Source organism: Podarcis gaigeae, assembly GCF_964106915.1.
Source record: "Podarcis gaigeae genome assembly, chromosome: 14".
Classification (NCBI taxonomy): domain Eukaryota; kingdom Metazoa; phylum Chordata; class Lepidosauria; order Squamata; family Lacertidae; genus Podarcis; species Podarcis gaigeae.
The window spans coordinates 26,048,078-26,065,135 of record NC_139690.1 but is presented as its reverse complement, the minus strand read 5'-3'; the positions used below and the strand labels follow the sequence as shown (position 1 = coordinate 26,065,135).

Here is a 17,058-nt window from a genome sequence, read left to right as displayed (position 1 = left end):
ATTTTAAAAATAAATGCAGATGTTTGTCTGAAGTTTCCCCCATGCAAGTTTTTACACAGCTTTTCATTCTTGGAGCTGCTTTTGTATGCTGCTTTTTGGGCTGGAGGAAGGGGAGTTCATGCTTTTATTCTAGGCTGTATCTGCATTTTATTGCTTATGCAAACCACTCAAAATATATGGCTGGATGAGGGTGTGTGTATATATAACTGTAGTAAACAAATTTGACTCGTGGCACCACACCCTACAGGAGGAATGGGGAACCTCTGGCCTTCCAGAAAGGTTCTGAACTCCATCCCCCATCAGTCCCAGCAGGCATGGCCAATGGCAAGGGATGATGGGATCTGCAGTCTTCCAACTTCTGGAGGGCCAAAGATTACCTCAACCCATGCCCTACAGAATATCACAGGGCGAGAATCTGAAAATGGGTATTTTCTGCTATTACATTGGTATCTTAGGTTACCAACTTCAGAGGAGGGATTTGCTCAGAAGCTGACCAGCCAAGTGGGACAGAGGCATCATGCTAGCTTCCAGGCAGGTGAGCAGCTGTTGCTTCCTGAGATGGTGAGGGATGGCACCACATGGGAGGTCAGCATGGTACAAACATGCCAACAGGAGACCATGCTGGCTACGCTGCTGAGTTTGCACTGCACCAACCTCCTCACCACATCGCCCCTCCCTTCTCCCTCCCAGTAAGCAGCAGTGACCTGCCTGCTGAGAAGCAAGAGCAGCATACTGGGAAGTGTAGTTTGTTAAGGGTACTGAGAGTTGTTCTTCACAGAGCTACAATTCCCAGAGTGATTTAACAGTCATTTCTTGTTGTAGGGCAATGTAGCTATGCAAAGGGAATAGGAATGTCTTAACAACTCTACACCCTTAAACTATACTTCCTAGGAAGGCATGACTGTTCAAAGTGTTGTAATAGTGCTTTAAGTTTATGGTGCAGACGGGGCCCAAGGTATTGGCACCCATTGTCGCGCACCAGCTTTCCTCATGACTTCTTGACAACGGGTGCTCTCACCAGCCCTTTGCGGCCCTGCCAGGGTGTCGGTGGTGCCCGCTGCCTCTTTATTTGGGGCGAGGCTGACTCCGAGGGCAGTGCTCTGTTTCCTCAGCTGGAGAGAGCATTGTGTGGAAAATGTCACACAACCGCTCTCCTGCGCAACCGAGCAAGCGGCGGCTTCATTAAGATCCATGCGTAATGAGCACATCGTTCCCGTAGGACCTGCCCAACGTAGGAGAGGCTGCCAGGCAAAACCCTCCTTGAAGGAAACCAGACTTGACTGTAATTTAATGGAGTAGCAGCTTTGCATTCTTGGAGCGTTAAATAACCAGGAGAAATGATCATAAATTGATCAAGCCGGAGTGTGTAGATTTCCCCCTCCCCTTTTAAGCGCTTTATGGTGCCAGAGCTGCTTATAGAGTGAGCAGAACAAGATCTCCGGGAATGGTAGAATGCAGAGAAGCCCAGGAGTTTACATAATCCTAAATGTCAGATGGAAAATCAGTTAAAGGAGGAGGGACCCTCCGCCTCACACATGCAAGTGCGCGCGCGCACACACACACAGACTGCATTGAAGTACCACTCCTTTTAAGGAATGTATGGGCGGCAATAGCCCTGGGGCAAGGTATCAAGGCTACAGATGCGAGCTGGAAAGGCCCCACTTCAAATTTCTTCTCAGGCCATAAACTGAGGCTGGGAAACCTCAGCCCCAGGGGCCATTTATGACCCTCCATGCCTCTCATCCCTCTTCCCAGACACACCCACTTTTCACAGGCTGCCCCCTCACTAGCCCTGCTTTGTACCTCAAGTATTGCTTGCGTGGAAGGAGGACAGAGAGGGTGTGTTGTGTGTTTGTTTAAAAACCTCTGGCACGTGGGTTGGAATTGTTGGGATGCGATTAGATGTTCAGAGAGGATATGTTTATTAGATGTTATCTTTCCTCCCTCAGGTTTGCGAGTCCAGCAGAGTACATCCCTTTGCAGCTTAAAAGCGAAGCTAAGATTGGCTAGTTTCAGCCTTTTAGTTTATTCAGACTGTATTTTCCTGGTATTCCCCCACCCCCCTGTAAAATAATAACCAAGAACCAGAATTGTTAAAAGGTATAAATAACATATACTCACTCACAATGCTTCTTGAAGAGTAACAGATACAGCAGCTGTGTTCAGACAGGCTTAAAACATTAATTTGGTTACAAAGACTTACTTAAGTCTGGCTTAAAAATGGAGTTTGGGCCTGGAGCTCAGACACATAGATGCTTCCACACTGCTAGCATGGTACATAAGAGCAGAAAAAGGATGTGCTCCGGCAGGGAGAAGCATATATAGTGACAATCACTTCCTGTCAGGGCAACGAGGGGAGTGTTCTCATCGGGTTCTCTCTAGGAAGCTTACAGGAAAACTCTGTGAGCCTCAGCCCCTTAATACACCTATCTGGCAAAACATGAATTGTTGGTTTGACTGCCTTTAAACATCCCACAGGAATGTGACCTACTGTACCAAGGCAAACAAAACTTCGCTCTGTCCCCTTTTCTTCCAGCCCCACCCACAACTGGCATGTGGCCCCCAGAAGGGAGGGAATGTGGCCTTTGAGCAGAAAATGGATCCCCAACTTGGAATTTCAAGGGCCACTTGGGCAAATTGGTTAACCTTTCCTGGAGTTTAACCACCCTTTTGTTGACTTACAAAAACCCTAGCATCATCATCATCATCATCATCATCATTATTATTATTATTTGTTACATTTATATACCGTCCTTCACAGAAGAACATACAAAATTTAAAAAACCATTAAATAATTAGAATAAAACAGCAAAGCAATAACCACCACCACCCTTCCCACTCACACATTTAAAAGGCTGTAGAATATTAATCAGCCAAAGGCCTGGTTGAAGAGGAATGCTTTTGTCTGGCGCCTAAAAATATATAATGAAGGCACCAGGTGAACCTCCCTGGAGAGAGCATTCCACAAATGGGGAGCCACTGCAGAAAAGGCCCATTCTTTTGTTGCTATCCTCATGTGAAGGGCCTCACATGATGAACGCAGAGTCCAGGGCGGTTTGTATGGGAGAGGTGGTCCTTGAGGGAGGGAGATCAGACACTACCTGACTTCCCTCCCTGCCCCACCTCTCCTGTTTCTTTGTAGATGGAGAAATAGTTTTCCATAATCTGAAGTAAATGGCAAACAGTTTGTATCATGGTGTGTGTGTGTCAGAGGGGTGAGAGTGCATGTAGAAACGAGATCACCCTACAAAAGGTCACACTCATTGTTCAGTCCATTTTTTGCCTCTGCCCCCCCCCCCACTGGAAAGCAACCTGTCCAAAAGGAATGCAGTCCATGACCTGGGGGGGGGGGGAGATTCCCTACATCTGGCTTCCTGGAAGGAGGTGAAGGAAGGAGCAGCTGCAGAAATCAGAGGATGAGCAGATGGCTGTTTATTGCCTCTATCTAGGTAGGTCTGCATACACACACACACACACACACACACACTCACTCACACACGGAACTGTATTCAAATTTGAACATTTGCATGATTTGAAATGGTGCGGGCAGGTTTGCTTTGCTCAAGCTTTTGCATTTTCTTTCTGCACGGCGTACAGAATGAGCATACTGCCGTTGAATGTTGTCTGAATGCGCTTGGCATCCCACACGTCTGAATTTGCATGGTGTCCTCAGCGGTGCCAAAGCCTGAAGAATATGCCTCTTTTCCCCATTTCGAAACTTAATGGCCTGTGGACTGTGTTTTCTCCAAAGGAGAGCATCCATCGCAGCGCACTAAATCTCTGCCACACAACTGGAAAGCTGCCTTTCGCTCAAGCCTGGCTCTAGAATGGGAATTATTTAGGTCAAAGTCAAAGTGTATTTTAACTTGCTAACTCTATTTCTTCCTTAATTAGTGGCAAGAGCCATGCTGATCCAAAGCAATAAACTTCTCTCCCATGGTTTATCTATCCCAAATACATCTCCTTCCCATTTTTATGGGTGCTCTGTTGCACGTGTGAAGCTGAAGAGGGAATGGAGTATTCCCTTCCGGCCATTAATGGAAGACACTAAATATCCTTTTCAGCCTGATTTCAACAGTTTTGCAGTCCATTTGCATGGTAAATTTTGCCAGCGTTAAGAACATTCTTGCTTCAAAGAGCTGGGACTGGAGAAAGATACAGTCTATATACTTCATTTGGTGGATGTAATGACACTTCTCCCCCATTTCCCCACAACTTTGAGAATGCTCAGAGGCATTTTGTGGTTTGCATTCTGTGACTCAAGAGTGGTTCACACAACCCACTTCTTTTGTTTTGGGTTAGAATAATAGAATTGTAGCGTTGGAAGGTACCCCAAGGGTCATCTAGTCCAACGCCCTTCAATGCAGGAATCTCAGCTAAAGCATCCATGACAGATGGCCATCCAACCTCTGCTTAAAAACCTCCAAAGAAGGAGAGTCCATAACCTCCCGAATGAGTCCGTTCCACTGTCAAACAGTTCTTGCAGTCAGAAAGTTCTTCCTGAGGTTTAGTCAGAATCTCCTTTCTTTGTAACTTGAAGCCTTCTATTGTTTTAAAAGGTTGGATCATTCTCCCTGCAACTTTGCACCCTCCAGATCTTTTGGACTACAAATCCCATCAGTACTAGCCAGCAAGTACAGGTCATCACATTTGCACATCAGCTTGTGTGTGTGTGCTATGTACTGAGCTGAATCCTAGAACAATAGGATCCAGAATGGAGCAGTCTGATTGGTCCGCAGGAGCCACCCAATCCAGCTCCAGGTGGAAGTGAATTAGCAACCTGATTGGCCTGCAGGAGCAGCCAATCAGGCTTCTGGAGGAAGTGAATCCGCAACCTGATTGGCCTACAGGAGCAGCCTGGAATTAGCCAATCACATGGGGCCCATTGTGTAAATAATGTATATATAACTAGACGTTTGGGGAAAAGTTTCATTCATTGCTACTACGAACTGAATAAAGAGCATGAAATTCACACTCCAAGTATATTTCAGTGTGTTTTAAGTCCTCACATTCTGTCTGATTTACCATTTGGCCTTTAAGCTTCTTTCCTGATCAAGTCCTTCCTTTTTTGCAAGCAGTTTCCCCTAATATAATGCAGTTCATATGTTATTTTCACTAGCACATGGTATTTTGGCTTTGTCCTAATATATACATTTTTGCACACACCTCAAAATTCAGAGAAACGCGAATTTTGAAGGGCAGCTTTCTTTCAATTTTGTACATATTGTTCTCAGCATTGTAAAATGAGGCAGTTTGCGAATTGAACTAAATTGCCTCCCCATCAGTGCACAAGAATCTACCCCATGAAGTATAAGAACTGATCTGCCTGAAGGAAATCAAGGAAAAAAGCACTGCTGTGAAGTTGTTGGGAGATGGGGAAAGCAGGTCACTGGTCTCCCTGAATTAAACAGTTGATTATCCACAACGAGAACCAGTGTGGTGTGGTGGTTAGAGTGTCAGACTAGGACTTGCAAGATCTGGCTTCAAATCCCTCCTTGACCATGAAGTTGCTGGGTAACCTTGAGCCGATCGCTGCCTAATCTACCTCACAGGGTTGTTTTGGGGATTAAGTGAGGAGGGAGAGAACCCTGTAGGCCACCTTAAGCTCCTTGGAGGAATGGTGGGATAGAAATACAGTGAAATGAATAAACGCAGTGAAATTAACCAGAGGACTCATCTCTATGTGGCAGTCAGATAGAGCTATGAGCAGATATCAAAAGAGAGTTCTCTTTTTCCTATGAAGAAGTGGGGCGGTGGCTGGGGGAGGTAAAACTTTAAAATGTGAAGCCAGAACTTGACCTCAGAAGGCAATACGGTAAGGAAACATCACATTATGTGGAAAGAAAACCTCCCCTCTGCTGACATTAAAGCCACTCAGTATTTATCACCAAGTTGCCGTGTCATAGCAACTTGCAAAAGACAACACATCATACAGGGTGACTTTTTCCCCCTTTGAAATAATTAATGAGCGGAGAGCTGTCATCTTGGTGTCCTGATTCAAGGAGGAGAGAAGTCATAATTCAAAAGGAGGGCAAACTGGATATATACAGTTCCCTTCACTCACTGCTGACATCCAAGAATGACAGCATTAATTGCTCATCAAACATACAGAATATCTTACTGTGTGCATTTTGGACAGCCCTCAGCTGTCAGAAATTGACACCTGGCAGGATTGGTTCCCTGAACTCCATGCTTATTTTTTTCCTGAGGTGACAGGAGTCTGTGAAATTGACTAAGCCGGGCTGATGGTTATACATGAGAATGGAATGCTCTGAACAGAGGATGGTGTGTGATAGGTAACAGGTTGCAATTGCCACATAACTTTGGAATTCCCTTCCTGAAGAAGTTAAGCCGTCAGGTGATGACATTTCTATTCCGACAGGCCTTTGGGAACTGACAGTTTTTGAGAAAAGGGCTGGTGCTGTGATGCTTTAATTGCTATTGTCTGTGTTTTAAATGGACCTTCTAAATATTATTTTAATTCTATTAGTGTTTAATTACATTTTAATCATGGGCTTTTCTATGTTTTTAGCTCGTTCTGTTTTATCTGTGTAAGCCGCCTTGAGTCCTGGACTGGGGACAGGGCAGCATATAATATAAATATAAATATAAATATACTGTAATAGAAGTTTTGGGTGGTTAACCAAATAAAGTGAGAATTGGTAAAAGGTATAGCTTAAAATATAACGTAAGAATAGCCCTGCTGGGTCAGGCCAGTACCCATCTAGGCCAGCATCCTGTTCTCACAGTGACCAACCAGATGGCTGAGCACAGTTTCTCTACTTGTGATCCACAGCAACTGGAATTCAGAGACATAATGCTTCTGACAGTGTAGGTTAGAGTTACCAGACGTCCCCAGTTCCCGGGGACAGTCCCTGGATTCACCAATCTGTCCCTGGACAAAATCTGTCCCCGGAATGTCCCCGGATTTATGCCTGGGGGCCTCCGGCGAAGCACCATGGTGGGCGCCATGGCTGTGAGCAGCACTGGATGTCCCAGCCACGTCAAAGTTCCAGCCAGCCAGTCCACTGGCTGGGGGGGGGGCTATTTAAACCGAGGCACAAGCCAGAGAGCTTCTTTCTGGCTCGCTTCCTCAATCAACGCTCACCCGAAACTCGTGCAGAGCTGCCCGCAGCAGAAGAGCCCATGTTTGTGTGTTTGTAAATGGGGTTCTCCACCTGCCTTGTGTCGAGGTGTGCACCTGACAATCTTTGGGTTCCCCCCACCTAAAAAAAGGTCAAGAACTCTGGGCAACTGAAATATACTCAGAGTCGAGAGTGGATTTCATGCTCTTTATTCAGCTCATAGTGGTGAGGAGGGAAGACCAATCAGACAGCTGCATTTTGGATCCTATTGTTCTAGAACCAATCAAACTGCTGCATTTTGGATCCTATTCTACTCAGTACATAACAGCAACCCTTTCCTAAAATAAAGCATGAAATCCCCCCCCCCCGCCTCCAAAAAAGTGTCCCCAGATTCCCTGGAAAAAATCTGCTAACCGTAGTGTAGGTACAACATCATCCATGATTCTAATGCTCCTGTAAAGCCATCGAAGTTGATGGCCATCACTGCTTCTCATGGGAGCAGATTTTCAAAGTTCCCTGTGAAGAGGGATCAAATATCAAACCACTCTGAGAATTGTAGCTCTGAGTGGTGAACAGGAGTCTCTTGGCACCTTTAACAAACTACAGCTCCGAGGATTATTTGGGGAAGCTATGACTCTTAAGTGGTATAACAGTGCTTTAAACATATGGCTTGGAGGGTCTCTAGCTAAATTGCTCTTGGATTATTTTACAGTCTTAATTAATGTGCTATACCAGCTTACTTAACAGTGCTCTGAGGATTGGTTTTGCAAATATCAAAGGGCATCTAGCAAACTCAGAAAACTGTATGGGAGCATTCCCAGGGAAATCAGATTTTGTTCCTTGCTTGGCCTGAATTAACTCTCCTTTTCCCACTCCTAACTCCCAGATTATCACTCACTCTTCTTTTTTTCTTTGATAAATGGTGTCCCCTACTGGTTTGATAAAACATATATAAATCACTAGACTCCTGGGGCCTTTCTGCAGGATCCTGAAAGCACACTGCTACTGGCTGCCTAGGGGACACCTGCTTTGTAGACTCAGAACCCACCTTCAGTCCCAACCTTCAAAAAGGAACATAGTTTTCTTTCTTGCTACTCCTATTTCTTTCTCCTCATATAGCTGACCTTGGTAGTACATTGCACAGCTGCCTCACAAACAGCTACATCCATTTTAGACACACACACACACACACACACACACCCCGTTCTTATAATTCCTTCTAGATCTTTATTCTTTTCATTGTTTGCATCCCTCACAATCGGCAACAAATGGTGGCAGAAGTATGGGTTACATAAGGTTACCACCTCATGGAATCGTAGAGTCATCTCATCCAACCCTCTTTAATGCAGGAATCACAGCTAAAGAATCCCTGAGCGATGACCATCCAACCTCTTTTTTAAAAACCTGCAATGAAGGAGAGTCCACCATCTGTTCCATCTCACCCGATATAAAAGGTAAGGGGACCCCTGACCATTAGGTCCAGTCGTGGCCAACTCTGGGGTTGCGGCGCTCATCTCTTTATTGGCCGAGGGAGCCAGTGTACAGCTTCCAGGTCATGTGGCCAGCATGACTAAGCCGCTTCTGGCGAACCAGAGCAGCGCACAGAAACACTGTTTACCTTCCCGTTGGAGCGGTACCTATTTATCTACTTGCACTTTGACGTGTTTTCGAACTGCTAGGTTGGCAGGAGCAGGGACTGAGCAACGGGAGCTCACCCTGTCACGGGGATTCGAACCGCCAATCTTCTGATCAGCAGGTCCTAGGCTCTGTGGTTTAACCCACAGCGCCACCCACGTCCCTTTTCACCCCATATAACTCTGCCCAAAAACTGTGCTCCTCAGATGTGACAGTGCTAAGGGATGCACTAGGAACTGGTCATTTAACTGTTATAGCTGCAGCACTCTGGAATTAGTTCCCAGTTGAACTTAGACTAGCATCTTTATTGAATACAGTCATACCTCAGGTTACAGATGCTTCAGGTTGTGCGTTTTTGGGCTGTGCACCGCGCCGAACCTGGAAGTACTGGAACGGGTTACTTCTGGGTTTCGGCGCTCGCGCATGTACAGAAACACCAAATCACAACCCCGTGTGCGCAGACGCGGCGCTGCAGGTTGCGAACTTGCCTCCTGCACTGATCATGTTCGCAACCCAAGTGTCCACTGTAGTTAGTTAGTTATTTTCCATACTGCCCTTCATCCAAGGATCATGGGGCAGTTTACAATATGAAAACACATAACACAGCAACAATACCCTCCCCACAGTTTAAAAGGCCATAGAGATTGTTGAATTAGCCAAGGCCTGGGAGAAGAGGAAAGTTTTTGCCTGGTGCCTAAAAATATGTAAGAAAGACTGCAGGTGAGCCTCCCCGGGGAGAGCATTCCTCAAGCAGGGAGCCACCACAGAAAAGACCCGTTCTCGTGCTGCCACCCTCCGGACCTCTTATGGAGGAGGCACATGAAGAAAGCCCTCCAACGATGATTGCAGGGTCTGGGGCAGTTCATATGGAGAGACGAGGCCCTTGAGGAAGTGCAGTCCTGAACTGTTTATAGCTATTAAAGCCATTTTACCTGAAAGACTGTCTTCCTAAGAGCCAATGTGGTGTAGTGGTTAAGAGCAGTGGACTCGTAATCTGGTGAACTGGGTTCGCGTCTCCGCTCCTCCACATGCAGCTGCTGGGTGACCTTGGGCTAGTCACACTTCTCTGAAGTCTCTCAGCCCCACTCACCTCACAGAGTGTTTGTTGTGGGGGAGGAAGGGAAAAGGAGATTGTTAGCCGCTTTGAGACTCCTTCGGGTAGTGATAAAGTGGGATATCAAGTCCAAACGCTGCTGCTGCTGCTGCTTCTTCTTCTTCTTCTTCTTCTTCTTCTTCTTCTTCTTCTTCTTCTTCTTCTTCTTCTTCTTCTTCTTCTTCTTCTTCCTTTCCACTACCTGGTAACAAGTGGATGATTATGATTATCAGCTGGCTTTTTCACTGGTAGCACCAAGGTTGTGGAATGCTCTCTCTCTGCTGAAATATAAAAGGCGCCACTGGTATTAGGGTTCTGCCAGTTCTTAAAGATGCACTTGTTTAGGCAAGCATTCCCCTGATCTTCTGACCCCAACCTCCTGTTTTAATGCCTGTTTTAATTGCTGTTTTAATTGTGCTCTTTTAATGGCCTTGTTTTATGGCACATTTTAATTGTGGATGTTTATTTTCATGTTTCAACAGAATTTTGATTTATTGTGTATTTTAATTATGTGTATTTTTTTCTCGTAATTGGGTTTATACTTGTAAATTGCTCAGAAGCCACTTTGGAAATTAAGAACCAAATAAATTTAACAATCACCACTGTCATATTTTTTGGTTCAAGAAGAATTTCCCTGAAGTGTGACTCGGTCGTGTTATGGGATAACAATTGTACAGTTGTAGAAATTGTTTTTTGTTTTTTTTCAGTTTACTGAGTTTGTAACCTTTTAAAATTTAGTTTAATTGTATTGCACTCTGTGTCGGTAACCTTTGGTGGTGAAGTGGTTTATAAATCCTCAACCGAATCAATAAAATAAGTGTGTTCCATCTTAGATTAGGCTGAGATCCTCTGGTGGACACCTACCAGCTGATGGCCATTATGCAAGCACATTTTAAAACATTTCACAGTACCACCACCCTACACAAGTGAATTTTCAGATAAATAGCCCGCAATAGATAAACAGCTAGGGCAAGTAGCCTTGTTCAGGGGGCAGGAAACATGCTGCTGTTCTCTAGAATGCCACATGACACTATGTAGTAGTCAAAACTGCATACAAACAATCTGTATTTTGGGAAAAATTCACACAAAAATGCTGATAAGGATTTTTAATTTTTATTTTAAAACAACAAGATTAAAAATCGCAAATTGCTGTGCAAATGTGAAGACCCAACGTTAAGACTGTAAAAATGGGAAACTTCAGTTGACAGATTTGTCCATCCGTCATTGCCATGTGGAATAAGCTCTAATCGTTAACATTTTCCACACAGTTACGTTCTCAGGTTTGCAATTGTGGAGAGAAAGGGCTGTTTATACATGTGAACTGTGAGGAAATTCAGGGTTCTCTTACTTGTAAAAGGAACGTGTAGGGAATGTGTGGACCTCAATCCAAGAGGCAAACGTAGATCTAGTGATTCTGTTGAAAACTTTCTTCCGCCCCATTCAAACAGTCAAGGAGGCCCACTTCAGAAACCAGTTTGGCAGGAATGCTGGCGAGGAAAGATCAAGCAGTCCTGCAAACATGTTTGATTTCCTCCAAGTAAATCCATCTGGGATAGAATCTTAGGTGGAGGGTTTTTTGCTTAGATCTTGTTCTTAAGCCATTTTGCTTCTCAGATCATTCTCATTTATCAAATTGCAACAGAATCCCCTCCAAAGAATCCCAGAGAAAGTCCTGGGTGCAGATTCCCAAAAGACAATATGAGTTCAAAACTGTAATGTGGATTTTTAAAACTCTCATCAGGCTCAGGGACATTACTCAATGATTGCAACCACTTTCCAGAAACAGTTGGGAGACAGTTTTGTTCCAACCAGCTTCCCGAGATGAATGACTATATCTGTGCTGTGGGTGTCCATTTTCTGTTTTTGAATTAGTTCAGTGAATTAGTGAATCTGTTCACTCCAAGCACTGCATTTATTATACAGGTCACATTAAGGAAAGACATAACAGGAGTCTTTTGAAGAGGTACTAGTGGAGTTTATTATTTATCCCGAAAGGGAAGTTGGGAGCAAAAAAAAAAAAGAGAGAGGCAGGAAGCAGCCCAGCATTCAAGCTGGTTCACCCGGCCAAAGTCCTCTGCCTTTTCAGCAACGCCAAAGTCCCCCTCGAAAAGCCATTCACGTTAATTAGAGTTTTGTAAAAGGAGAAATCCCTACCCCCCAAAAAAAGATGTCAAATTTTATCTGGAGTGTTAGTGATGGATGGATGGAGTGAGGCTTTTGGGCCTCTTAATTGGGTCTGTTTGCTCAAGCGCCACAAACGCTTTTGACACGAAATGTTCTAATAACCCGGCAGCACAGGTGGCCCATGTTCCTGACAGGCCCGGTCTTCATGTCCGTTTCGTTCAGGGTCCGCACGACTGAACAGACGGCTTTGGGCCTTACAGTCATTAACCCTCATGTTCTCAGCCGGTCGCCTAGCAACCAATTTAAGTAGCCGGGATCTGTTAACATCCGTACCAGAAATCCACACAAATAAAAAAGCGGTTCTGGGGTAGACTGGATTTTATCGACATAGATCTCATGAGGGTTTGGTGTGGCTTTTTTCTTCCTGATTAACAATGTGGGCTGAGTGAGAGACAGTCAGCAAAAACCTCCCACTTTTGACACTGCATTCAAACACTACTGAAGATCTCTGCACATGTTTCTAGAAGTTCAGTTTGGTTTAGCTGGTCTAAACCAAAGAATGCATCTAAACCAAACATCAAGAAGGTAGTGTAAAGGTTATCAGGGCAACCTTGCATGCAAACAAGTTGTGGTGCTTTCATTTATTTTTTTTATTTCATAAAATTTGTGTGCTGCTTGATTGTATAACACACACAAAAAATCTAAGCAGTTTACAAAAAAGATAAAACAATAAAAGTATCACTAAGAGAAATCAACAACAATAACTGATATCAAGTAATCCAACTTTTTTTACCCCATGTCATCCAATTTTCTTAATATTTTGTACACTTGTTGAATGATCAAAACTAAGTTTAAATCTGAATTTTTTATCTCATCCTGTTTGTGAGTTACGAGGATTTGAAATTTTTTAAAAATTGACAATTTTGTCCTCGCCAGAGTAAATAAATACCTTAAAAGCTCAGCCCAAAATTGAGATACGTCAAAACTAAAGACACCAATTTCTTCTGAACTTCATGGGCTTTAATATTATATGCCAAATTTTAAAATTTAAGTTACAAAATTTAAAAAATGATTTTTTAAAAATGTATTGATTATTTAATATTTCTAAGAGCTATCTGCAAAATTTCATCTTGGAATCTCAATAGAACCACATTTTTAAAACATATTTTGTACATACACGTCTGCCTTATTGGGTTCTATTTAGGATAAATGGGTCTTCTTGGAGTAAAATAGAATAAACAAGACTTCAAACTATAATATCAGTTACTTCAGGCATTTCTTCAAAAAGTCCTTCAAACGTATCTGAAAAGCTAGTCAGGCTTTTCTTTCAAAAATGTGTTCCAAAGCTGAGTGATAGCTTGCTATGGCATGTTAAAATTAATGCTTTGAAATAATTATTGTTAATCTACTTATTACCTCATAAACATTACAACAAAATACATATCAAACAAAAGTATGACACTGCAGAAACTCTTTAACTGGTGCCAAGATAACATCCTTTCTATCCAGTTCTTATTTTCAACAAATTTGGAGTACAAAAAAGAAGAGGGAAAGTGATGAAGGGAAAACAAGGATTTCAATGCTTTGTTCCATTTAAAGGTAAAGGGACCCCTGACCATCAGGTCCAGTCGTGGCCGACTCTGGGGTTGCGACGCTCATCTCACTTTACTGGCCGAGGGAGCCGGCGTACAGCTTCCGGGTCATGTGGCCAGCATGACAAAGCCACTTCTGGCGAACCAGAGCAGTGCACGGAAATGCCGTTTACCTTCCCACTGGAGCGGTACCTATTTATCTACTTGCACTATGACGTGCTTTTGAACTCGTAGGTTGGCAGGAACTGGGGCTGAGCAACGGGAGCTCACCCCATTGTGGGGATTTGAACCACCAACCTTCTGATCGCCAAGTCCTAGGCTCTGTGGTTTAACCCACAGCACCACCCGCGTCCCCTTGTTCCATCTACAGCCATTCTAACAGAAAATGTGATCATTTCCTACCTCCCCACTCCTATAAACCTCAGCCTCTTGAAGACATGGGGTCGACTTAGTAGAGACAGCTTTGCTGCATGCCTTCCACGTGCAACCTCTCAGGACCTGCAAGGCTTCCTCTCATTGTCTTTGGCTCTCCTCAAAGCGAGGGAGAGATGATTGATGGTTCGGAGACATTTCCATGTTATGTATTATTGACACTTTTAAACCTTGGCTTTATTGCTAACTCTTAAATTGTAGTTGTTTTTCGTTGGCCGTGCAATAAACGAAAAGGCAAAGCAGCGAGATCGCACCGATTAGGAGCAGATAGCAGCTTGTATTACACATGCAAATAGGGGTGTTAATCGTTCATTAAGCAACCCTAAATTAAATATATATTTATTTTGTGGGGACAAGCTGTACCCTGAATTGCAAAAGAAGCGAGCGAGATAACAATCTTGGAACAGCATCTGGAAGGGGGGAGGGGAGGGAAGAAAGTTGCTGTTTTATCTAATCTGATGTTTTGCAACCTGTTACCTCACTCGCTGCCAAAGCTGGCTGCTCATAGAAAGCAGGCAATTAATCATCCAGGGCTGATTGTTTTTGAATAGCAGTCTCTGATGCTTTGGGAAATGAGGAAAGCCCGCTTGTGAATTTGTCACCTTTGTAACCCAGCTATTTCTTCACCAAGCATTGGTGATTGGGATGTTGCTGCACTTCATTCTAACAACAATCCTAAGAGGTAGGCTAGGCTTGGAGATGATGATTGGCCAACATCACCCCAGGGCCGGGCCAGGAACACTTAGAACTACAAATGATTAATTGGTATATAAAGGATCGAAATAAAATAAATAAAATAAAGAGGCAAATGTCAAGATAACATCCCCACTCCCAAACCTGAGGAGCAGCTGAACCTTCCTTCAACACGGAGAACAGAACATCTTCCACTGTACCTGAGAACTACAGGCTAGTTAGAAGGTGCAGGATAGGGTATTTATTACAGTGGTACCTCGGGTTAAGAACTTAATTTGTTCTGGAGGTCCGTTCTTAACCTGAAACTGTTCTTAACCTGAAACACCACTTTAGCTAATGAGGCTCCCGCTGCCGCCGCACAATTTCTGTTCTCATCCTGAAGCAAAGTTCTTAACGCGAGGTACTATTTCTGGGTTAGCAGAATCTGTAACTTGAAGCGTCTGTAACATGAAGCGTCTGTAACCTGAGGTACCACTGTATTATAAATCAGGGGTCAGCAAACTTTTTCAGCAGGGGGCCACTCCACCGTCCCTCAGACCTTGTGGGGGGCCGGACTAGATTTTGGAAAAAAATAATGAACGAATTCCTATGCCCCACAAATAACCCAGAGATGTATTTTAAATAAAAGCACACATTCTACTCATGTAAAAACACTAGGCAGGCCCCACAAATAACCCAGAGATGCATTTTAAATAAAATGACACATCCTACCCATGTAAAAACACGTTGATTCCCGGAACGTCCGCGGGCTGGATTTAGGAGGCGACTGGGCTGGATCCAGCCCCCAGGCCTTAGTTTGCCTACCCATGTTATAAATAATAAAGCTGGATAATGAAGCTGTATAATGAAGTCCCTCACCCCTGCTCTACAATGACTATTGCTCCAACTCCTGGGAAAGTGAGGACTTTTAACTAACTGCCTTCTTTTCCCACTAACATTCAAGGCCGGACCTATCATTAAGCAGAGTGAAGCAACTGCCTCAGGTGGCAGATGTTCAGGGGCAGCCCCTGACTCTTCCTCCTGAGCCCCCGGTAATTGCCTTCTGATGCCAGATGGCCTCTCCTACGCCCTCCCCCCCAATTCAGCTTGCTGCCTCCAGTGTTTTGGAGGATGTTACCATATCACAAGCATTAGATTCAACTGCTGGCCCAGGCAGCTTCTGTGTGTAGACTTGGTAAGGAGCACTGTACGTAGGTCCTTAAATTTTGCTCCATGGAGCTACTGTTGGCAAGTGGAAACAGACCAGAGTCGCATCAGAAGTAAAATAAAGTGGAAAGATTTGTTTAAATTGAAACAAAGAAATGGTGAAAATATATAATCTCTTCCATTACTAAAAAAAAACATTAAAAATGCATGAATGAAATGTAAGAGTGCATATTATAAATGGAAAATGAGATCAGATTGGCGAATAAAAATAATTAACCCTTAAGTAAGTAACCCAACAGTTGCCAATAAAGCATGCATATTCCTAAGCCCTAAATTGAATCCTCCAAAAACTTCCACCAGTCCAAACTAGTTGAAAGCTTACTAAATTCCAGCCTTATAGCAATTTAACAAAGATCAGGAGTGGGAGTGGATTATAACTGCCAATCCAAACAGGGATCTGAGGAACTGGCTTCTGTGGGCTCAAAGGGAAAGTTGGGAATGAATCATCCAGGATCCATTGTAAAGGATCCAAAAGGATCCGAGAGGAAATAAGTTCAGTTTAAAAATAAGGAGAAATGTTTAAAACTGGATGTCTGAACCTCAGAAGGGAATAAACAGAAAGTAAAATGAAAAAATGAAAAATGATTTTAGGGTTAAAAAAATAAATAAAATTTCAAAACTGAATCAATTCAAAACGGTTCATGAGCCAAATATCCAGACCCGAAAAAACTGGCTCAAAGCAGCTTCAAAAGCTGAAGGAGAGACATGCTCAAAGCATATTCTCTCAAACGGAAGACAAAAAGGCATGTCACATTCAAAAAGCCCCCAAAACAAGCATTAATCTGTTAGCAAAACTTGGAGCTAAACATTTTTTAAAAAATGCAAAGCACATGTGAGTTCTAGCACTGAGAGCAGTCTTTTTTTGATACTCCAAATTTCCTACATTCTGATTTGTCCTTTTTTCTCACCCCACATTTTTCTCACCAAAATTCAGTTTTGTATTTTTAAACATTGAACACCAGTAGAAACCGTGTAATTCCAAGCTGTATGGGGGTACGAAGAACACTGCTAGCGGCCACACATGGAATAACAAATCCTGTGTCTTCTTCACACAGATGCATGGTCTTGACTTGACAATGGCCTTATCTTGTCTCACATTCCAGACAGAAAAGCATTTCTGCCCTCAAGACAGGTATTCAGGACTACTACAGCGATGAACCAAAGCTTCTTGGTTCAACATTTCTCTTCCATTCTACTC

At 43.6% G+C, this 17,058-nt stretch overlaps 1 long non-coding RNA gene across 1 annotated transcript; it reads left to right on the top strand.

The window, feature by feature from the left end:
- The first annotated feature begins 2,766 nt into the window (after positions 1-2,766).
- Positions 2,767-4,972, top strand: LOC310831462. The gene is made up of 2 exons (XR_014557878.1): positions 2,767-3,449; positions 4,560-4,972. It is a non-coding gene; the product is annotated as an uncharacterized lncRNA (long non-coding RNA).
- Positions 4,973-17,058: the final 12,086 nt, after the last annotated feature.